Source organism: Schistocerca nitens, chromosome 9 (assembly GCF_023898315.1).
Source record: "Schistocerca nitens isolate TAMUIC-IGC-003100 chromosome 9, iqSchNite1.1, whole genome shotgun sequence".
NCBI lineage: Eukaryota > Metazoa > Arthropoda > Insecta > Orthoptera > Acrididae > Schistocerca > Schistocerca nitens.
In genome coordinates this window covers 462,596,094-462,620,651 of record NC_064622.1, presented here as the reverse complement: position 1 = coordinate 462,620,651, position 24,558 = coordinate 462,596,094, and the positions used below count along the sequence as shown (strand labels likewise).

The 24,558-nt window shown below is 43.0% G+C and overlaps 1 pseudogene; it reads left to right on the top strand.

Moving 5' to 3' along the window:
* Positions 1-786: 786 nt before the first annotated feature.
* Positions 787-1,735, top strand: LOC126204329 (uncharacterized; annotated as a pseudogene).
* The last annotated feature ends 22,823 nt before the right edge of the window (positions 1,736-24,558 follow it).

Here is a 24,558-nt window from a genome sequence, read left to right as displayed (position 1 = left end):
TAGCAGCCTGCATTGCTGCGAAAGGTGGATATACACTGTACTAGTGCCGACATTGTGCATGCTCTGTTGCCTGTGTCTATGTGCCTGTGGTTCTGTTAGTGTGATCATGTGATGTATCTGACCCCAGGAATGTGTCAATAAAGTTTCCCCTTCCTGGGACAATGAATTCACGGTGTTCTTATTTCAATTTCCAGGAGTGTATTTCACTCAGTTAGAATTGTTAAGTTTCAGAAATAGAGCGGCCAACGAATCTCAAAGCACTAAATGGAACTTTAATCGAATATTATTGGAAAGCAATTAACAGTAGACCTAATTACCCTACAATACTGTGGAATTCTTAAGTACAAACGAAAGACATTTCACAGATGGTATTGTTTCGTCTTCAACAAACGATACTCTTAACAATGCGTATTTCGCGTATAGTCATTACGAGTACGTGTAGCTAATTTCATTTACTGTGTAGTTTCTTTTTGTAAGTGTTTCGGGTTACTGTATGTTACTGTGAGTGGAGAATGCGAAGTGACAGTGAATATGAAAACACAAGCACGAAACTTTCGTGCACGCCGGAGAAAAAACGTCTAAAAAGAGGTGAAATCTCGAAGACAGAACGGCCTGTCCATCGACAACAAAAATTTCGTGATGAGTGGCTACATATGCCAGGTTTACGGAATTGGCCTGGTGCGCGATAGTGTACCGCTCAGGGCGCTATGCAGATATTGCAATACCAGCATGGTTTCCGAAATCCAGAATATTAAAAACCATTCCAGAAGTAAGAAGCACCTAAACATGGTGCAGTCTGTTACCGTGCGACAGCCTTCAGTTGCTCAATTTGTCACAAACGCACAAGTTAAGAGGAAGGTTGCTAAAGCTGAAGTCAAATTATCAGCATTCTTAGCAGAACATAATGTGGCATTTTTAGCTGCTGACCATTTATCCGGTTTGTTAAAAGATGTTTTTCCAGACTCGGATATTGCAAGGGCAATGACTCTTAAACGGCACAAAGCACGTGCCATTGTTTCTAATGTTACTGGGACGTCACACAAAGAAGTGTTGGCGAAAAAACTACAACACGCCAAAATTTAGCATAATGACGGACGAGTCCACCGATATCGGAACTGTGAAAAATTCCTGCGTGGCGATCCGCTTTTATGACAAAGATTCAGGTGAGTAATAATAAGAGCTAGTTTTGAAATAATAATCAAATTAATTCTAAAATAAATTTTCCTGTTAGGTTACCACTTTGTATCACTTCTCCTTTTACAGGTTGTATTGAAAGTAAGTTTTGGGAGCTATATAAAGTTTATGAAGATGGAGACTTAAATATTGAGAAAGCTTCTACTGCAGAAAATCTCTACAATGGTGTAGTAAAAACGTTTCAACAGCATAACATTCCATTTGCCAATATTATTGGCTTTGGAGCAGATGGTTGCAATACTATGATGGGAGTTCGTAATTCTGTAGCAAGCAGATTCCGAGATAGCTGCCCAGGAATTTTTGTAATGAAGTGTGTTTGTCATTCGGTGCATATATGCGCAAGCGAGGCGTGCAAGAACCTTCCAAGCGCTTGTGAGGACCTCGCGAGGAATATTTATGGTTTTTTCAAACTCAGTGCGAAGAAGCAGGCAGAGTTAAAGGAATTTCAGGTATTGTAGCATTTTATATCTCATAGACTTTATTTTACGTCCGATTGTGTTGAAATAGGCTAAACATTATGTTTTATTCCAGGTATTTTTAAACTTGGAACCACACAAATTACTACATCCTTCACAGACACGTTCGCTGTCAATGATCGCGGTTGTTAGGACAGTGCTGGAAAACTGGGATGCTTTAATGCTGTTTTTTAACCAAAAATGGCTTTCTGGGCGAGTTCTAAGTGCTGAACAAGTTTTTAACTGTTTACATGACTACTTTGCAAAAATGTATTATATATTCTTAGAGTGGATTCTACCAAAATTTACTACTTTCAACAAGTATTTCCAGTCTAGAGCAGTAGAATTGTTGACCTTCATGACAAGATTAGAGCTCTCTATACAGAAATACTTCTGTATTTCATGAAACGCACTTATGTCATGGGAAAAAATCTCAGTGATGTTGACCCAAAAAACGCAGCTCATCATCTGGAAGATTCTCACAACTGTATTTGGGTGTGAAAATTCTGAAGAACGTTGGCACACCAGAGATAAAGAATCACCCACACCTTATCAAGGATTTTTATCATCGATGCAGGAACTTTCTTGTGGTGAGTATACATTTGTGTGTTTCTGTGTGGCATACCTAATGAGAGCTGTTAATTCTCAAATATTACAGACAGCTTCGTGCCAGATCAAATTACGGTATGATATGGAAGATAAAGTGCTGTTCAAACTAGCCGCACTCAAACCTACAAATGCCCTGTCACCAAGTTTCCGATATACAACACCTTCACTCACGCCTTTAATGGAACTGTTGCCACGTATAATTCCTCCCTCAGATCTCGATTTAGCACAAACTACAGATGACCAGTGGAGGCGTCTTCCAGACTCACTACAAAAGGAACAATCACCGGATAAAATGTGGAATATATTAAATAACGAATCTGAAGAATTTAAGGAATTCAGCGTTTTCGCTCTCTCAATTTTGAGTTTACCTCATTCAAATGCAGACTGCGAAAGAGTTTTTTGTAAGGTATGTAGAGCAATGAAGCTAATAACTAGTTAATAATATGATTTCAAACTTGTCAGGTTATTGAAGTTTCATGTTCAACTTCAGGTAAACCTCATGAAAACCAAAATTAGGAACAGACTCCAAACCAGTACACTGAATGGAGCACTTCTTGCCTCTGAATGCATTAAAGAACGACCAGGAAACAACGGAACATGTGTAACTTTTGAGCCAACACACGAAATGTACGAGAAAATGACGTCGGACACTCTTTATAAAACGAAACAGGAAGAAGAAGATGTAGACATCGAATTTGTTTCATAATTACAAATTCTTGTTCATAGTTTTATTCATTTGTAAATAAGGTTTTGTAAAGCTATATATATATATACAGGGTGTTACAAAAAGGTACGGCCAAACTTTCAGGAAACATTCCTCACACACAAATAAAGAAAAGATGTTATGTGGACATGTGTCCGGAAACGCTTAATTTCCATGTTAGAGCTCATTTTATTACTTCTCTTCAAATCACATTAATCATGGAATGGAAACACACAGCAACAGAATGTACTAGCGTGACTCCAAACACTTTGTTACAGGAAATGTTCAAAATGTCCTCCGTTAGCGAGGATACATGCATCTACCCTCCGTCGCATGGAATCCCTGATGCGCTGATGCAGCCCTGGAGAATGGCGTATTGTATCACAGCTGTCCACAATACGAGCACGAAGAGGCTCTACATTTGGTACCGCGGTTGCGTAGACAAGAGCTTTCAAATGCCCCCATAAATGAAAGTCAAGAGGGTTGAGGTCAGGAGAGCGTGGAGGCCATGGAATTGGTCCGCCTCTACCAATCCATCGGTCACCGAATCTGTTGTTGAGAAGCGTACGAACACTTCGACTGAAATGTGCAGGAGCTCCATCGTGCATGAACCACATGCTGTGTCGTAAAGGCACATGTTCTAGCAGCACAGGTACAGTATCCCGTATGAAATCATGATAACGTGCTCCACTGAGCGTAGGTGGAAAAACATGGGGTCCAATCAAGACATCACCAGCAATGCCTGCCCAAACGTTCACAGAAAATCCGTGTTGATGACGTGATTGCACAATTGCGTGCGGTTTCTCGTCAGCCCACACATGTTGATTGTGAAAATTTACAATTCGATCAAGTTGGAATGAAGCCTCTTCCGTAAAGAGAACATTTGCACTGAAATGGGGATTGACACATTGTTGGATGAACCATTCGCCCGTGGAGGCCAATCAGCTGCTGATAGTGCCTGCACACGCTGTACATGGTACGGAAACAACTGGTTCTCCCGTAGCACTCTCCATACAGTGACGTGGTCAACGTTACATTGTACAACAGTTACGGTTATCGTCAACTGCACGACGAATTGTCTCGTCCATTGCAGGTGTCCTCGTCGTTCTAGGTCTTCCCCAGTCGCGAGTCATAGGCTGGAATGTTCCGTGCTCCCTAAGACGCCGATCAATTGCTTCGAACGTCTTCCTGCCGGGACACCTTCGTTCTGGAAATCTGTCTCGATTCAAACGTACCGTGCCACGGCTATTGCCCCGTGCTAATCCATACATCAAATGGGCATCTGCCAACTCCACATTTGTAAACATTGCACTGACTGCAAAACCACGTTCGTGATGAACACTAACCTGTTGATGCTACGTACTGATGTGCTTGATGCTAGTACTGTAGAGCAGTGAGTCGCATGTCAACACAAGCACCGAAGTCAACATTACCTTCCTTCAATTGGGCCAACTGGCGGTGAATCGAGGAAGTACAGTACATACTGACGATACTAAAATGGGCTCTAACATGGAAATTAAGCGTTTCCGGACACATGTCGACATAACATCTTTTCTTTATTTGTGTGTGAGGAATGATTCCCGAAAGTTTGGCCGTACCTTTTTGTAACACCATATATATATATATACTACGAATAAAAAATTTTCAAAACGTACGAGAATTTTTACTAAAATACGAGAATTTCATGAGGTTGGTACGAGAATCGCGCTGTCTGGATATCACAACCCTGGCGCGTAGCGTTGCGCAGTTGGAGGTGAGCCGCCAACAGTGGTGGATGTGGGGAGAGAGATGGCGGAGTTTTGAGAGCGGACGATCTGGACGTGTGTCCATCAGAAAGAGTAAATTTGTAAGACTGGATGTCATGAACTGATATACAGGGTGGGTCACCTAACATTACCGCTGGATGTATTTCGTAAACTACATCAAATACTGACGAATCGATTCCACAGACCGAACGTGAGGAGAGGGGCTAGTGTAATTCGTTAATACAAACCATAAAAAAATGCACGGAAGTACGTTTTCTAACACAAACCTACATTTTTTTAAATGGAACCCCGTTAGTTTTGTTAGCACATCTGAACATATAAACAATTACGTAATCAGTGCCGTTTGTTGCATTGTAAAATGTTAATTACATCCGGAGATATTGTAACCTAAACTTGAAGCTTGAGTACCACTCCTCCGCTGTTCGATCGTGTGTATCGGAGAGCACCGAATTACGAAGGGATCCAAAGGGAACGGTGATGTACCTTAGGTACAGAAGAGACTGGAACAGCACATTACGTCCACATGCTAACACCTTTTTATTGGTCTTTTTCACTGACGCACATGTACATTACCATGAGTGGTGAGGTACACGTACATACGTGGTTTCCGTTTTCAATTACGGAGTGGAATAGAGTGTGTCCCGACATGTCAGGCCAATAGATGTTCAATGTGGTGGCCATCATTTGCTGCACACAATTTCAATCTCTGGCGTAATGAATGTCGTACACGCAACAGTACATCTGGTGTAATGTCGCCGCAGGCTGCCACAATACGTTGTTTCATATCCTCTGGGGTTGTAGGCACATCACGGTACACATTCTCCTTTAACGTACCCCACAGAAAGATGTCCAGAGGTGTAAGATCAGGAGAACGGGCTGGCCAATTTATGCGTCCTCCACGTCCTATGAAACGCCCGTCGAACATCCTGTCAAGGGTCAGCCTAGTGTTAATTGCGGAATGTGCAGGTGCACCATCATGCTGATACCACATACGTCGACGCGTTTCCAGCGGGATATTTTCGAGCAACGTTGGCAGATCATTCTGTAGAAACGCGATGTATGTTGCAGCTGTTTGGGCCCCTGCAATGAAGTGAGGACCAATGAGGTGGTCGCCAATGATTCCGCACCATACATTTACAGTCCACGGTCGCTGTCGCTCTACCTGTCTGAGCCAGCGAGGATTGCCCACGGACCAGTAATGCATGTTCCGTAGATTCACTGCCCCGTGGTTTGTGAAACCCGCTTCATCGGTAAACAGGTAGAACTGAAACGCAGTCTCTGTTAATGCCCATTGACAGAATTGCACTCGATGATTAAAGTCATCACCATGTAATTGCTGATGTAGCGACACTTGAAATGGGTGAAAGAGGTGACGATGCAGTATGCACATGACACTACTTTGACTCAGTCCACCGACTCTCGCAATGTCCCGTGTACTCATGTGTGGGTTCATGGCAACAGCAGCTAACACAGCAACTGCACCCGCTTCTCCTGTGACGGGCCTGTTACGGACCCGTTTGCGTGCTACGACCATACCTGTTGCATACAATTGGCGGTAGATGTTTTGCAATGTGCGGCACGTTGGATGCTCTCTGTCCGGGTACCGTTCTGCATACACCCTGCAGACTTCACCTGCATTTCGTCGACACTCGCCATAGATGAGTATCATCTCCGCCTTTTCAGAGTTCGAATACACCATGGTCACAGTTCCTACAACACTACACTATCACAGACGTCTGGTAACATGGTGTACTACAGTTGGTCTGCGTGCGGAGACGAATGCAGAATAACAATAGCAGCAAGCGCTACATGCGGACACTGCGACAGCTAGACCAAACCACAACAGTGCACTACAGTCACACTCGTAAACACGGTCGTCATCGTAAACATGTCCCTGCAGATGCTGCTCGCCGACCGTGGCCCGTGTTTGTTAGAACACGCAACTGAACGTCATAGGTTTCAAGCGTCAACTTTAGGTTACAATATCTCCGGATGTAATTAACATTTTACAATGCAACAAATGGCACTGATTACGTATTTGTTTATATGTTCAAATGTGCTAACAAAACTAACGTGGTTCCATTTAAAAAAACGTAGGTTTGTGTTAAAAAACATACTTCCCTGCATTTTTTGTATGGTTTGCATTAACAAATTACACTAGCCCCTCTCCTCACGTTCGGTCTGTGGAATCGGTTCGTCAGTATTTGATGTGGTTTACGAAATATATCCAGCGGTAACGTTAGGTGACTCACCCTGTATATATAATGACTTTTGAACACTATTAAGGTAAATACATTGTTTGTTCTCTATCAAAATCTTACCTTTGCTGACTATGCCTATCAGTATTTAGTGCCTTCAGTAGTTAGAATATTTTATTTAGCTGGCAGTATTGGCGCTCGCTGTATTCCAGTAGTTCGAGTAACGAAGATTTTTGTGAGGTAAGTGATTCATGAATTATAGGTTATTGTTAGTCACGACCATTCTTTTGTAGGGATTATTGAAAGTCAGATTGCGTTGCGCTAAAAATATTGTGTGTCAGTTTAGTGTTGATCAGAATAAGTAAAGAGCGAAATGTCTGAGTACGTTCAGTTCTGCTCAGCTGTTTGAAAATCAAATGACGTAAGAGGTTTATCAGCACTGTAATTCATTAATTTTTCTATGGGGACGTTACATAAGAAACACCGCCTCTGTCTGTTATTTGAACCATCCTGTGTGTTGTGGGAGCAGCATAGTTTGCACCATGCTATGTCCAGCTTTCTGTGAGAGCCAATGGATCGAAACATGTTAATGTTGGTTTAACACCAGACACAGACCTCAGAGTCATTGTAGAGAAACAAAAATATATGTATGTGTACACTTGTGATTGTGAGATATGGTTTTCCTCCAGCACAGGCGACAAAAGTTAACACAGGTCCGTGGAAGCGATTTCGATCACTGTCCGCCTGCTCCAGTCGACCAACGCAAGTATATTTAATGGGGTCATCACATATGGTCGATGTCAACACACAGACGGTAGTTGTTTCCGATGTAGCTCAATAGAGAGACGTGTTAAAATCTTATTGAGTTTTCTATCAGATGATGTCAGCCAAGTTTTTATAGTTCGTAGTTTTACTCCGTTGGATGTTAAAAAAAAAAAACAAGTGAGAGGGAGGGAGAGAGAGAGAGAGAGAGAGAGAGAGAGAGAGAGAGAGAAGGGGGGGGGCACTGTGCAGTCAACGAAGAGTGGGACACCATTACGTTTTCGTATTTCCAAGATGGTAATCATAGGAATACGATAAAGAACATTAGATCACGTACCAAGGGTATTTATAGACAACCATTCGATATCGATCAATTGTAGATGTTATGCTTTTGAATTTCTTTGTGCAAATCGTGTGAACTCTGCACGGTTGTGAATTTCCTCCTGTACGTTAGTGTGTTATTTTTCTCGTAGTGATAGCTGTTTACATAGCCAGTGACGGATGGAGGACTAGACGGCCTTCTAACTAACTAATGGAACAGTGCTGTCGGAGCGTGATGTGATTTCGACATAATTAACAGGGGTCTGTAACTTGGCGGCGGACATCTCCTATCGTTGAATCGGTTGTATCTAAATGCTACGTATCGAAGACTGGAGGATTCGTGGAAACACTGGTAGGCGATACTCTGACGAAAGGGGAATTGAGAGGTAAGCTGTGTACCGCTGCGGGTAAACATACACTCCTGGAAATTGAAATAAGAACACCGTGAATTCATTGTCCCAGGAAGGGGAAACTTTATTGACACATTCCTGGGGTCAGATACATCACATGATCACACTGACAGAACCACAGGCACATAGACACAGGCAACAGAGCATGCACAATGTCGGCACTAGTACAGTGTATATCCCACTTTCGCAGCAATGCAGGCTGCTATTCTCCCATGGAGACGATCGTAGAGATGCTGGATGTAGTCCTGTGGAACGGCTTGCCATGCCATTTCCACCTGGCGCCTCAGTTGGACCAGCGTTCGTGCTGGACGTGCAGACCGCGTGAGACGACGCTTCATCCAGTCCCAAACATGCTCAATGGGGGACAGATCCGGAGATCTTGCTGGCCAGGGTAGTTGACTTACACCTTCTAGAGCACGTTGGGTGGCACGGGATACATGCGGACGTGCATTGTCCTGTTGGAACAGCAAGTTCCCTTGCCGGTCTAGGAATGGTAGAACGATGGGTTCGATGACGGTTTGGATGTACCGTGCACTATTCAGTGTCCTCTCGACGATCACCAGTGGTGTACGGCCAGTGTAGGAGATCGCTCCCCACACCATGATGCCGGGTGTTGGCCCTGTGTGCCTCGGTCGTATGCAGTCCTGATTGTGGCGCTCACCTGCACGGCGCCAAACACGCATACGACCATCATTGGCACCAAGGCAGAAGCGACTCTCATCGCTGAAGACGACACGTCTCCATTCGTCCCTCCATTCACGCCTGTCGCGACACCACTGGAGGCGGGCTGCACGATGTTGGGGCGTTAGCGGAAGACGGCCTAACGGTGTGCGGGACCGTAGCCCAGCTTCATGGAGACGGTTGCGAATGGTCCTCGCCGATACCCCAGAGCAACAGTGTCCCTAATTTGCTGGGAAGTGGCGGTGCGGTCCCCTACGGCACTGCGTAGGATCCTACGGTCTTGGCGTGCATCCGTGCGTCGCTGCGGTCCGGTCCCAGGTCGACGGGCACGTGCACCTTCCGCCGACCACTGGCGACAACATCGATGTACTGTGGAGACCTCACGCCCCACGTGTTGAGCAATTCGGCGGTACGTCCACCCGGCCTCCCGCATGCCCACTATACGCCCTCGCTCAAAGTCCGTCAACTGCACATACGGTTCACGTCCACGCTGTCGCGGCATGCTACCAGTGTTAAAGACTGCGATGGTGCTCCGTATGCCACGGCAAACTGGCTGACACTGACGGCGGCGGTGCACAAATGCTGCGCAGCTAGCGCCATTCGACGGCCAACACCGCGGTTCCTGGTGTGTCCGCTGTGCCGTGCGTGTGATCATTGCTTGTACAGCCCTCTCGCAGTGTCCGGAGCAAGTATGGTGGGTCTGACACACCGGTGTCAATGTGTTCTTTTTTCCATTTCCAGGAGTGTATTACAACCTCTCATATACGTCTCGCAGAGTGACTGCAATGAGAAAATTAGTGGCTAATACGAAGGGTTCTACAGAGAGACAATCAGCAGCAGAATTTCTGTCTTTGTTTTCTTAATAAATAAGAGACAACATTCTTCCGTGAGTTTTAAGCGCCTGTAAATGGATGGACTGACATCTTCATAGGTAGACTAAATTTAAATCTACATCTATATGCATACCTCGCAAGCCATCGTATGGTGCTTGGCGGAGGGTACGCTGTACGACTACTGGTCACTTCCTTTCCTATTCCACTCGCAAACAGAGCGAGGGGCAAAACGACTGTCTGTATGTCTCTGTATGAGCGCCGATTTGTCCTATCTTATCTTCGTGGCCCGTACGTGGAATGAATGTTGGCCGCAGTGGACTTATTCTGCAGTCAAACGTCGATTCTGAATAATATTCCCCTCCAGGGATTCCCATTGCAGTTCGCGGAGCATCCGCCCACTAATTTAGCGGTAGCCAATTAGTAACACTTCTGTAGGGCTGTATTCCGAGAGAAACCTAGATCTGCCGACTCATAGGCGACTGGCATGTGGCGCTCAGTAGACAGGTATTTTGCTACTGCTCACTGGGTCAGTCCATTTGGGATATTTCGAAGACACATCTCACAACGTTTCGGTTTGCAGGAGGGATGAGGGGAAGCAAATTGTTCAGCATCCTGGCATTTACCCCAGTGACATTTAAGCGCCCAGTCCTGGGAAGGATAGGACAACTTTTGCGAGTCTCGAGTCATTAACAGCTGTCCTTCTTAGCGAGTGGTGGACTGTCGGGCTGGAGCAGTACAGCTCTGAGGTTTGCTATCCAGCGGCAGCAGTGGAAGCTGTCCACGTGCGATGCGGTGGCGGCGGCGCGGATGGGCGTGGATGTGTCACGAGGGTGGAAAAGAGAGCGAAACTCCCTATTGCCCCCACAGACCGACAGGTCTGAGTACGATTAGTTCGGCAGCAGCATAGCTGAATTCTAAATGACTTACTTCCACCAGGATGGCACGGTAACCGAGAGACAGCTCAGCTATTTGGCGACGGTTACCACCCATTTTGGTATCGGAAGAAGTGCCTGCCTGCCCTATGGGAAGCCTACAGAAAGGTCACGGAAGTGACTGCAACGGTTACCTTGCAAATGTAATCCGATTACAGAAAAAGAATTACTCACTATGTAAGGGGACTCTGATCATCAATTTAACTAATTAGTCAATCAGTTCGATATCAACGACGCGCCACCAGGCGGATGGAGGCGAGGACGAGAGTATCGTGGATATGATTGGGGAGTTGGAGCGGTAATAAGGTATGTTTTCGTTGCGGCGAGGTCTTCTAACAGAATTTCAGTCTCCCATTTACACACGAAGAGATGATCATTATAATAAAAATCACGTATATTAGCGAATCTATAAAGTGATACGCAGTAGAAACCTGATATATACAACTCCTCTGTGCTGCTACCTTGAGATACTTCGTCGGTGAAGCATTTGGTTACTTTAAGAGAGTTCGAAAGTGAGAAGGCATCGTATGACGGAGGTAGAGCATGCTCTCAGCATTCCGTCATGAGCCATCCTGTGATGCAGGATGTGGCAGATTTTAGGCTGACAAGAACAGAATTTTCCTAGTGATGAGAGAACATTTCGAGGAAATATAGCCTGTGTCGTAGTGTTGTACAGGATTTTCACAAATAACGATACTTTAAGAATCTGAAAACGCATGTACGGTCCGATTTCTTCCTTCGAAAAAAACTCGTATAAAACGGAGGAATCTACATTTTGCGTGAGAAATTCTAGGTGTTTTGACGAAACAACATCTCCGTTACGGATTGGGTAAAGTTGGTTTTTTAAACTGAGAAGTCTGTCAGTTGTGGAACTGCAGTTAGTCCAGATCGCGCCTGCTCGTCTCACATTATGCCACGGCCAGCAGCAGGAGTGGTCGGGAGGAGTCGCTGATCGAAAGCCGCAGCTTAAGCCTCTCGCTAGCGGCAGTTACAAAGACCGCTTCCGGGCGCTAAGCGGCAGCAGCTTCGGCTCAACTCTCTGCAACCCTCGATTGCAAACCCCCCAGCGGGACTCTCCCGTTCTTCGGTAGGGTTTTGTCAGTGCCAGGGGCCCGTTCACGTCGAATAACCCCGCGTACTGTAGGCCGCTCTCCTGTACCCGCGCGCTCTTGCGCCCCGCGTTGCACTTCGCGCACATAGGTCGTAGGGACTCCCCTCTCGAAAAGAGCAAAATTGTCGTACACGCCCCCTTGAACTTATCCAAATAAAACGTCCCGATGCAGGAAAGATGTCCGATCCTCCCTGCATGTCCCCTCCAGTAACCCGCAGTAAAGCTGCAGCACAAGAGGCGGGAATGCCGGCTGTTCCCGCCAGCATCTCCGTCCCACTCTCCGCGTCCCAAGTGGCAGTTGCCTCGAAGTACCAGAAGCTGCTGATGGTGGGTGAACACGCACAAACACCGACACACGCTCCACACACACGCACACACACACACACACACAAGCGCCTGCCGCAAAACAAGAGATGTGCCCTCGCTCTCACCTCGGGTGGCTCAGGCACCGATAGAACCGGAGCCAGCGCCGACAGAAAACACTAACAACTCCGAGGACGGACCGTGGCAGCAGGCCGGTCCACGACGCAAACCGCTTCAAAACACACAAATAAGTGAGTCCACAGACTCACGAGGCAACCGCCGAGTGCTGCTGCCAACTCCAACTACATTGCAAAATAGCAACACCAGCAACACGGGGAACAATACGAACAACCCTGCGACTGCAGCTCACACAGACACACAAGCAGCTACGCAGGATCCGAACAAGTCCTCGGCTGGCTTCGCACCAGTAATTATACACAATTACGAAGACCGTAGTCTCCTAAACAAATACTTTAATAAGAAACACAACCCCACAACATTTTACTCCAACCTCACCGGGTAGGTATGCTGACGCTGACCGAGAGATCAACACCGGCACCCAGCGGCAGCTGCCGAGTAACGACACCGCACAACGTCAAAGGTATCAACCTGCATGATACCCACTACTAACAAAGCCCCATTGCATGACATGTCGCAGGCAGCAAGACATCCGCTACTGCTCTTACTATCCGACCTAACTATCGCAAAGGTTTTTTTCCCTTGGCTCTTGCCTTCAAACCGCTATCCTTCGTTCGACTTTAGATCCAATCTATCTCCAGAAGAGCGCATATTAATGGTTAACCTTAACCAGACGTACGCAAACATTACAGCATCCACATCCTGCAACACCTCACTGTATTGAAAACTAACCATTATGCAGATGGAAGTAGACCTTTTGAGTTGGTAATCATGCCGGTGTTGGCGTGGAGGGGCTCCACCATTTTTTTCTTAAAAAAAAAAAAAACAGGGGCTCAGTTTATCAGCGCACCTGCCGATGGGGACATGTCTGATCGCCGAAATATTGTTCCCGTTGGACACTATGAACCAGCAGTACACCCGTCCACTCTTCAGTCAGCAAAAAAACTGTTTTAGCCGTTTTTGCATCGTGGGGTTTTTAAACGTTAGCAAGAATCACCTTGTATAGACAGTGGCAGTGAGAGGGGGATGCTGAGTACGAAAGCTTCACTATGAAGAGAGACTGGGTACACGGATTTGGAATGTTCTCTGTTAAAAGAGCGCCAGTACATTGACATGCCACAATTTTTGGTGACAAAGATGGAATGTGGACTGAGACAGCTGGTTCCCCACTTTTCTCCCTTTTCATGACGAGCATAGTCGCCTCGTTTGTGCTTCAAGTGGAGCGTTTCTCCGCTGGCTTACACTGCGGTGCTCTACTGCCGGCGGAACTCGAGTGAATTAACGATGGTTCGTGGTGCAGTAGGTGGAATCAGAATGCGCGGAGACTACGACATGTCATTGTACTGTATTTAAAAACCGGACGCCCCCGAAGAAATGGCGCGAAGTGTTGCAGCGCGGAGTAGAGAGTTTATACACAGGTTTATCAGAGTAACAGCTCCTACTATTACTACTTGCTGCCTCCGGTATGTAATTTTTTCCGTCTACATTTTCTGCTGTCACATTTCTGATTTCCACAGACATTTTTAATCAAAATAACAGTAGACTGCGCTAACTACGAATTTAAACAACTATAAATGTATTTCCAATTTTCATTGTATTTGATTATAATTTCATAGCAAAAAAACAGCAACACACTTGCGTGATGTGCCCTTGCTAATATCATGTTCTAAATTTCACACTAGTTTTGCAATAAAGTCCTTATAGAACTTTTGTTACAGTATACAGTTTCCTCATACCAGTGCAGTTTCAAAACGACACATTATTGGACATAGGTTAAATTATGTGATTTCGTACCCTTTATTATTTCAGGAAACTATTAGTAGCTATTGTGACACACGTTGTACAATGTTCAGTCACACTCAAAATTACAGGAAATGGAGAAAGATAAAAACCGTGTCAACCGTATCTCCCACTGCGCCTTTGAAATAACTGACGCAGCACTCGTATCAGTCATGAGTGAGCGAGCAAAGATTAAATATACCGAGAAAGAATACTAGTGCCTTGACGCATTCATGGAGTAGGAGACTGAAAGAATAATAATAAACTGAATTTAAAAGTAGTAACGAAGACATTTATCAAGTTATCAGGATCCCAAGACCACCGAAGCCAAGGAACTGGATGTTAGCGCAACTATAATCCACACAAACAGATACGACTGACGAACTTGCGAGTTCGGCTTCAGATGCCATCCAAAAGTGGATATTGTAAAATGTGCGTAAGCCTCATTTAATTTTATTTTTAAAATGGTTTAATTTAGTTTCACTTAACTTTAAGACTGATTTGTACATTGACGAAATGTCTTGTGCCAGTAATGCTGCGACGTGGTTTTCTATCTCCACTTGTTCCCTGACGTCCCCACATAATATACATTAGCGCTATGTACAAGGTGAGTCAGGAGGAAAGGTACGTCTTTGATTCTGAACAAAAAACTTGATGTGGGTATATTCCCTACTACGAATGGTTTCCGAGATAGAGCGCTTTTAATGTACATTTCTACAGTATTTGTTTTCTGTTTTATTCATTATCATTGTTTACAACGTACCACAGTAATACTGAGGAAGCTGAGACGAACATTTTGATACAGGACGGTTGTGGTCTATCGAGTCGGAAAACTACATCAAACTGGCCTACAAAAAGCTTCCAAGCTACAGCGCACGCGCGTCGCGCGAGATTTTCAACATTATCGCGACATCTCCGCGCAAACTGTTAGTCCTAGACAAAAAATAAATAGGACCTTTCCGGTAAAAAAAATTACTTTAGTTTAATTGTGTACTGAGACACGTTTTCGCTGGAGTGTGCGATTTTCGAATTATCAAAGAAAAACGTTCAGTTCAAAACAGATATTAAGCGAGTTCTACCTCGGAAACCATTTGCAATAAAGCATGTGTCCATATATGGTCTTTTAGTCTTGAGACATTAGCACACTCGCTCGACAGCAACGACTTGTGCAATGAGTAGCATATTATAACCTACTTGCATATAACACTGTCAATGTCGCTTTGCGAGCCTTCCGTTCGGGAAATGTTTGAATCACAGTTGCCAAGGTTTCCAAATCTGTGAAGCTTTGTTGATGCATAGTTGATATGAGACCACTTTAAACACGAGTCAGAGTGCCGAATACAATCAGCCTCGTCTACAGTCAGTGGACGAGCGTAAATGGTGCCCATAGCTACACATACATTCGTGAACAAACTTAATATTTTAAGCACGTGCGTCTTATTCAACCGTTGTAATCGTCACAAAGTAATATATTCAAATATATTCAAGAAATTATTCAGATAGTGAAGGGTGACGAAAATTTAATAGTCATGGGTGACTGGAATTAGGTAGTAGGAAAAGGGAGAGAAGGAAACGTAGTGGGTGAATATGGATTGCGGCTAAGAAATGAAAGAGGAAGCCGCCTGGTAGAATTTTGCACAGAGCACAACTTAATCATCGCTAACACTTGGTTTAAGAATCATAAAAGAAGGCTGTATACATGGAAGAAGCCCGGAGACACTGACAGGTTTCAGATAGATTATCTAATGGTAAGATAGAGATTTAGGAACCAGGTTTTAAATTGTAAGACATTTCCAGGGGAAGATGAGGACTCTGACCACAATCTATTGGTTATGACCTGTAGATTAAAACTGAAGAAACTGCAAAAGGGTGGACATTTAAGGAGATGGGACCAGGATAAAGTGAAAGAACCAGAGGTTGTACAGAGTTTCAGGGAGAGCATAAGGGAACAATTGACAGGAATGGGGGAAAGAAATACAGTAGAAGAAGAGTGGGTAGCTTTGAGGGATGAAATAGTGAAGGCAGCAGAGGATCAAGTAGGTAAAAAGACGAGGGCTAATAGAAATCCTTGGGTAACAGAAGATATTTTGAATTTAACTGATGAAAGGAGAAAATATAAAAATGCAATAAATGAAGCAGGCAAAAAGGAATACAAACGTCTCAAAAATGAGATCGACAGGAATTGCAAAATGGCTAAGCAGGGATGGCTAGAGGACAAATATAAGGATGTAGAGGCTGATCTCACTAGGTGTAAAATAGATACTGCCTACAGGAAAATTAGAGAGACCTTTGGAGAGAAGAGAACCACTTGCATGAACATCAAGAGCTCAGATGGAAACCTAGTTCTAAGCAAAGAAGGGAAAGCAGAAAGGTGGAAGGAGTATATAGAAGGTCTATACAAGGGCGATGTACTTGAGGACAATATTATGGAAATGGAGGAGGATGTAGATGAAGATGAAATGGGAGCTACGATACTGCGTGAAGAGTTTGACAGAGCACTGAAAGACCTGAGTCGAAACTAGGCTCCCGGAGTAGACAACATTCCAGTAGAACTACTGACGGCCTTGGGAGAGCCAGTCCTGACAAAACTCTACCATCTGATGAGCAAGATGTATGAAACAGGCGAAATACCGACTTCAAGAAGAATATAATAATTCCAATCCCAAAGAAAGCAGATGTTGACAGATGTGAAAATTACCGAACTATCAGTTTAATAAGTCACAGCTGCAAAATACTAACGCGAATTCCTTACAGAAGAATGGAAAAACTAGTAGAAGCCGACCTCGGGGAAGATCAGTTTGGATTCCGTAGAAATGTTGGAACACGTGCGGCAATACTGACCCTACGACTCTTCTTAGAAGCTAGATTAAGGAAGGGCAAACATACGTTTCTAGCATTTGTAGACTTAGAGAAAGCTTTTGACAATGTTGACTGGAATACTCTCTTTCAAATTCTGAAGGTGGCTGGGGTAAAATACAGGGAGCGAAAGGCTATTGCCGGCCGCGGTGGTCTCGCGGTTCTAGGCGCGCAGTCAGGAACCGTGCGACTGCTATGGTCGCAGGTTCGAATCCTGCCCCGGGCATGGATGTGTGTGATGTCCTTAGGTTAGTTAGGTTTAAGTAGTTCTAAGTTCTAGGGGACTAATGACCACAGCAGTTGAGTCCCATAGTGCTCAGAGCCATTTGAACCATTTGAAAGGCTATTTACAATTTGTACAGAAACCAGATGGCAGTTATAAGAGTCGAGGGGCATGAAAGGGAAGCAGTAGTTGGGAGGGGAGTGAGACAGGGCAGTAGCCTATCCCCGATGTTATTCAATCTGTATATTGAGCAAGCAGTGAAGGAAACAAAAGAAAAATTCGGAGTAGGTATTAAAATCCATGGAGAAGAAATAAAAACTTTGAGGTTCGCCGATGACATTGTAATTCTGTCGGAGACAGCAAAGGACTTGGAAGAGCAGTTGAACGGAATGGATTGTGTCTTGAAGGGGGAATATAGGATGAGCATCAACAAAGGCAAAACAATAATAATGGAATGTAGTCGAATTAAGTCGGGTGATGCTGAGGGAATTAGATTAGGAAATGAGACACTTACAGTAGTAAATGAGTTTTGCTATTTGGGGAGCAAAATAACTGATGATGGTCGAAGTAGAGAGGATATAAAATGTAGACTTGCAAGGGCAAGGAAAACGTTTCTGAAGAAGAGAAATTTGTTAACATCGAGTATAGATTTAAGTGTCAGGAAGTCATTTCTGAAAGTATTTGTATGGGGTGTAGCCATGTATGGAAGTGAAACATGGACGATAAATAGTTTGGACAAGAAGAGAATAGAAGCTTTCGAAATGTGTTGCTACAGAAGAATGCTGAAGATTAGATGGGTAGATCACATAACTAATGAGGAAGTGTTGAATAGGATTGGGGAGAAGAGAAGTTTGTGGCACAACTTGACTAGAAGAAGGGATCGGTTGGTAGGACATGTTCTGAGGCATCAAGGGATCACCAACTTAGTATTGGAGGGCAGCGTGGAGGGTAAAAATCATAGAGGGAGACCAAGAGATGAATACACCAAGCAGATTCAGAATGATGTAGGTTGCGGTAGGTATTGGGAGATGAAGAGGCTTGTACAGGATAGAGTAGCATGGAGAGCTGCATCAAACCAGTCTCAGGACTGAAGACCACAACAACAACAACATATTCAAAGCCTAAACTATGAATTGTTTTCAGATATTTAATTTATTCCTTTAAATCTATTGTGACATCATTATGGTGTTCGTAGATAAATAACTCGCACGCCTCAGCGACCTTATCGTCAGTCATCTTTAAGTATGTCCATAAAACCAAAATGTTCCATATAAAATCTTCACTGTTTTTAATCGAGTTTTCAAGTTAGACACGAGATTGTCAATAATGCCATAAAATTCATCTATCTTCAATAAATCTTCTGGATTCACATCTGTCACTTCATTCTTAGCTTTACCACGAAATGATTTCCTCTTCATCGTGCGCGTTCCAGAAAGTCAGAATCGATATTAACTGCACTGGCAAGAAGTTTAGATCAGGGACCATGGCGTCCCATCTTCGCTAATATATTTTATGCAATTTAATAAGCTCGCAAAGTGTCGTACCTCAACATCAAAGGTAGTACTTCAAGCTTTTATTAATTTGCTTCTGTAGTCGGTTGGTACCAACAACTTTGGATAAATTTACGCCTTCATTAAAAATTTGAATGAACTCACATAATCCATAAAAAAACCGTACCACAGAACGTGTTTCAGCTGACAAATTTAACTTATTGGGAGGTTTATCAGCAACGGCAATCTTACTCTGGTGAGTTGCAATTGGGATTGCAGCGTCAACCGAGCGCTCCAACGTTCATCAGTCACGGAATCTAAAAACTTTCCAAAACAAAGTTTCACAAATTCCCATTGCGGTGTCCTGATATTGAACATGTTGTCGCGAAGTTGAGTCACTCCAAAAAAAAGTATCTGCTTATGGCAACATTCAGCTGCATGGGCTGCATATAAGGTTATTACAAGCACATAGTAATTCAATAATACTTCTCATTCTCTTTATGGTCCAAAATGGCACCCCTGACTTAATGGGCACAACCAGAAATAAATTCATTCTGAGGTTCACTTGACAGATAACGCACTTATAAAACACTTTCCATCTTCTTGTCACCTCTGACCACGCTCATGGGTTTTGCAAAAACTGGATCATAATGACTTGAGAGCTCTAACATTCCGAGGGAATTTCTGTTATTTGAAACTCTATCATTTTCTGAGCTGTACCTCTGAAGGCCAATATAAGGTTTTTTTTTTGTGTTGTTGCCTCGGATGATGATTACACGAATATTTTGTCAGGATTTGTAAGCGGTGGGCCCTTGAGGTACGGCAATTCGTGAACACGGGAAGCAAGTTTAAACAGTTTTATTAACAAAGGCGGATTATAATACACGCACGCTACACGCACCCATCATCACTGTGTCTGACATCCTAACACCGGATAATTACAGTCGAATCGAAAGGCTCCATGGTGAGCTAAGAAAAAGAGACTCATTCGGGCGCGCTAGTTAATACTGCGCGCTGCGGACGGCGGCCAGTCGCGTGCTCTCCGTCGCAGTCCAAGGAAATAATGTCACAAGTAACATGACAGTTCCCATGTAAATTGGCTACTCTACGGACGAAGAAAAGAAGACATTACTTCTTTACTTCCGAACATCAGCATGCTCAAAGCAGCTCTTTCATGTCATCCATTTCTTCACTTCTATTATTCTTCCGGGACAGCTATATACAGACAGAAGTATTTATTTTGTGTTTCCTCTTGAATGTAAAATATTTTCTGTGTACTCGTTTTTTGTCACCTTGTGATGGAATCACAATTGCCTTATCTTTGAATGTTGTTGGCAAACCTACGGAATTATAACGACGTTTTTCAGCTGTTGCCGTCTACATTTGCTCGGAAAATGTCTTGGTAGGATTTCCAACATTTAAAAAAAAGCGCATTTTCGACTGCATTACAAGTTGGTTTTAGTGCACGATGCCTACAGAAAGTATTGTGCATTCAAGATCATACACGAAATAGAATTGTATGTAGTTAGTCTGTATGGATCATAAAACTGAAGTGGAAAGGAAGAGTAACATTGGTTATACTGGTGCTGGGGTAATGTTCTTTTATTTACTGTATGATACAAAATTTGTTTTACAATAGCATATTTGCCAACTGAGCATCCTGTATGTCTGAACCCTCGAGAGGGTGTCCCCCCCCCCCCCCCCCATGAGGCTTGGGCCCCAGGAATTTTGCCCCCCCCCCCCCTCCCCTCTCGTCGGGCCTGCTTATGTATGCCAGAAAATGTAAACATGCACTTGAAAGTGAGCAAACAGTTGATAGTAGCCAACTGTTTGGAATGAAACATGTCATTTCAAATAAAGTGACAGCACCTGCGGAAAAGGTTAGTGAAACAAAAATTTCTTTAGCAAACCGACAAAAATAACTTAATGGTTCTGCATGATGATTAATGTTGATTGCTAATCCATGGTAAGAAAATAAAATCAGAAAACTGGGACTAATAACATATTCTTTTAGTCTTCTGTAATTACGTGAATGTATGACAGTTCACTTAATACTTCCCAGCCACAGAAATCTGTTTTGTTTTTATGTGACGTGAGAGCTGAAACAAAGAGCAAACAGCAAAATCGTGAAATGTAAACACGATTCACGTGGAGACTACCCAAGCACGGCTCACGACCTGTTCTCACATCTTCAGTTCTAGCAGTACCTCGTCTCCTGCCTTCTAAACTTCACAGAACCTTGCAGAACTCGCACTCCTGGAAGAAAGGATATTGCAGTAACATGGTTTATTTTTTCCTATCGAGTGTATCCAGGTATGGAAGTGAAATATGGGCAATGAACAGTTTAGACAAGAAGAGAATAGAAGCTTTTGAAATGTGGTGCTACAGAAGAATGCTAATGATTAGATGGGTAGATCATGTAGCTAATGAGGAGGTACTGAACAGAACTGGGGAGACAAGAAATTTGTGGCATAACCTGACTAAATGAAGGGATCGGTTGTTGGGACACATTCTGAGCCATCAGGGTCACCAGTTTAGTACTGGACGAAAATAGAGGGGCTAAAAAGTCGTAGAGGGAGAACAAGAGATGAATACAGTAAGCAGATTGAGAAGTATGTGCATTGCAGTAATTACTCGGAGATGAAGAGTCTTGCACACGATAGAGTAGCGTGGAGAACTGCATCAAACGTCTTGGACTAAAGAACACAACGGTAAGTCAGCGCTATGCTACGAGGAACGACTGTGGCCGATACTCTTGTTTTCCTTTTCAGTTCCACGTAATTCGATCAGTCTTTTGTCTGGGAGATGAGTAACGTCTTTTCGTTGCTAAGCGACCGCAGGATGCCAGCCAATGACGGACTGCGCATGAGCATGTAGCACAGCCCATGTTGCTGCACTGCGTGTGGAATCGTTCGCGATGTGGTAAGTTAGCGGTGTGTGTGAAAAATGTAACCGGTGTAGTTTCGCGTTTCTTTTATCTAGAAGTGTAGTTCGTAATTTATTTCGTTTTGGGCATTTATTCACTTCTATTTAATTTCACACCGTGCCTAGAGCGATAAGTGGCGTAAACCCATCACATGAAGTGAAGCAAAGGAAGAAAAGCGTAGTGCATAGCCGGACTCGGGAATTTGGGTGTTCGATGATGGAGTATTTTGGAATAGAGAGGGAAAAAAATCTGCATTTATTTCCTACTGGTCAAAACGTAAAGAGAACTCCAGTAGCTTTTGAAAGTGTAGTGAGTATTGTATTCATATGTTTTATGTTACACTTTCCGACTTGTTCCACATTCACGAGAATCTCATTTTTGGGTCGGTGAAACAGAAGCTGAATCTAATCTTATCTATCGACCTCAGCTGCAGACGTATCAGCCGTAAATAATGAAAAATAATTAATGCGTGATATCTTCAGGATCACTTTCTTTTGGGTAGCTGCTTAACGCTCAGTTTTGTATTGTGACATGCTAGATGCTTAGTTATAGAGAAATAAACGTAGGCAGTATTTGATTAACTTATAGTAGGTGTCTACTTACTTTACAAGCAAAAAATAGTACAAAAGCAACAAAAAATACTGTTGTGACGTTAAGGATAGTTCTACTTTTTGTTTACGCTGCAGCCGACTACCACAATATAGTGCCAGCAGCGTAGTTACTGTTGTCAAGTAGTTAGATGCTGAGAGTGCGCTCTTTCGTCAGCCTGCAGACATAATAATAATGAACTACAGTGAGGTTTCGAAATCCAGAAGTTCATTCGGAATTTCATTTTTCTATTTCTGCCTGTGGATTAATATTTCCTCCACGACATCAATTTTACAGGTGTGTTGTACGTAAAAGGAAACACTGTGACCTTGCTCCTGATGTATTTAGCTGTATCAAGTTCAGTGCATATTTTGAGTCTGAAACGGTCAATTTCTTCTTACAAACAGGCTTTGAAGTTTCTGATCATTTTAACTACGGAATAGTTATTAAAATGACTACATATAACTTTAGATACCGGTATGCCTGAATCGCAATGTTACCTGTTTGCTTCGGAGATGTCATACACCAGTTGTTTCATGAAATCATTGGTATATGTGAAAGTGTTTTGCAAATGCATTTTTAAATAGTTTATCCGAAATAACGTCTAAATACCGTACTATTATGCACCTGAGCTTTTGATTGATAACATAGGTGATGATACTATTTCCTAACAATCTCTTGTTGTCTTATTATATGATGCAATAGTTATCGCTTTCAGATTCGTTACTATCACAACTGTGTGTTGCGGACTTGATGTTAAAAGGGGTGTGTCTCATAAGCCTCCTGTGCTTATGGCCCTGAATGCTGTGTTCGTTTACATGTTGAACATTTAATGCCCCACATAGGCCTCTGTTGAGTGGTTACCTTTATTCCATAGTCCTTCCAACATTTGAATTCCACCCAAGATTTTACAGCATTTTACTGATATGAAATTGTATTTAGCACTTGAATATATTGTTTACTCTGAAGTGTATTAGTAATTACATAATCTCTTGATTTCTGTGACGTTAGATATCATCTTTTTGTACTGTGAATTGGTAATGTAAGAATGTAGGTGCTTGTTAATGACTAGATAATCTGTCATTGCCAGGCCTTCGTAATTGCATCATAGCCTCACTCAGAAGAACTAACTTGATTAGGAAACTATTTCCACTAGAGGTGTAGACATAGAATTACACTTCCCAGAATGCTAAAAAAAAAAAAAAAAAAAAAAAAAAAAAAAATGCAGTTCGTGGGGTGCTGTACTTGATTCCAAATCTTAAATGCATTGTGGCACATTCTTCCTCAATATCTACTGGAGGATTGTGGTCTTTCCTAGTTCCATAGACAGTAACACCTGTTTCATTTTCTTTTGGTACATGTTTGGTCATAATATAAATAAATATATGGGTACCTCATTAGCAATAACTTCTGTTTCTTCTAATTTTCTTAATGCCTCTGAATTTTATTGCAAAATTTTTAATGAAATTAGTTTACAAATGTTTTTCCCCTTCCTTCCTTTGTGTACAAAACTTGTGCTCCTTACTTCATACGACCATGCCACTCCATCAAAGCAGCATCTTTTAGTAGCATACCTTGAAGCTTCCTTGTTGTTTTTGTAGGCTTGTGTTGTGTGATTTAGTGTTAGGAGGTACATATTTTGTGGATAACATTGCTACTTTAATGTAGGCATTACAAAAGTTAAGATTTGTGTTCTTTTCGTTACAGGCCCGCGTCCCCACCTCCCTCCTTCCACAAACACACACAGTCAAAATGAATTTGAAAGGTGAGTTGTAGGGAGCAGTATTTCAAGAAGTAATTCTAAAATTTCTTGATATGGAAAGAAACACAGTTACGTTATTGTAGTATTACAGCAAATGTAATGGCATAATCAAAGTAGTCAGTTGTCATTGAAATCTAGTTTCTTGCTATAGTTGACATAAAGATGACATTTGTAGTAATATGATAGGCACCCAGTGGAAAATGGACAGTGTGTGGAATAGTGCAATGCTTTCCATTACTCTATATGCATCAACATATTAACTTTTTTCAGTCTAAGTAGTTTTAACATACAGAGAATTATTTCATTGTTGCATAAGTGATACATTACCCCAGCATATCTTCAGAATCTGGTATAAATCATGTTGCAATGCCATCTAGTCTGAGGATACATCTGTCCCCTTTGTTGTGTGGCGCAGGAGTGGAACAATTGCAAGGCAATTTAACATCGTGGGAAGTAATGTAATTCCTGATTTTTATGAGGAGAAAAATGTAAATGATAATTGTACTGGAGAAGTAATT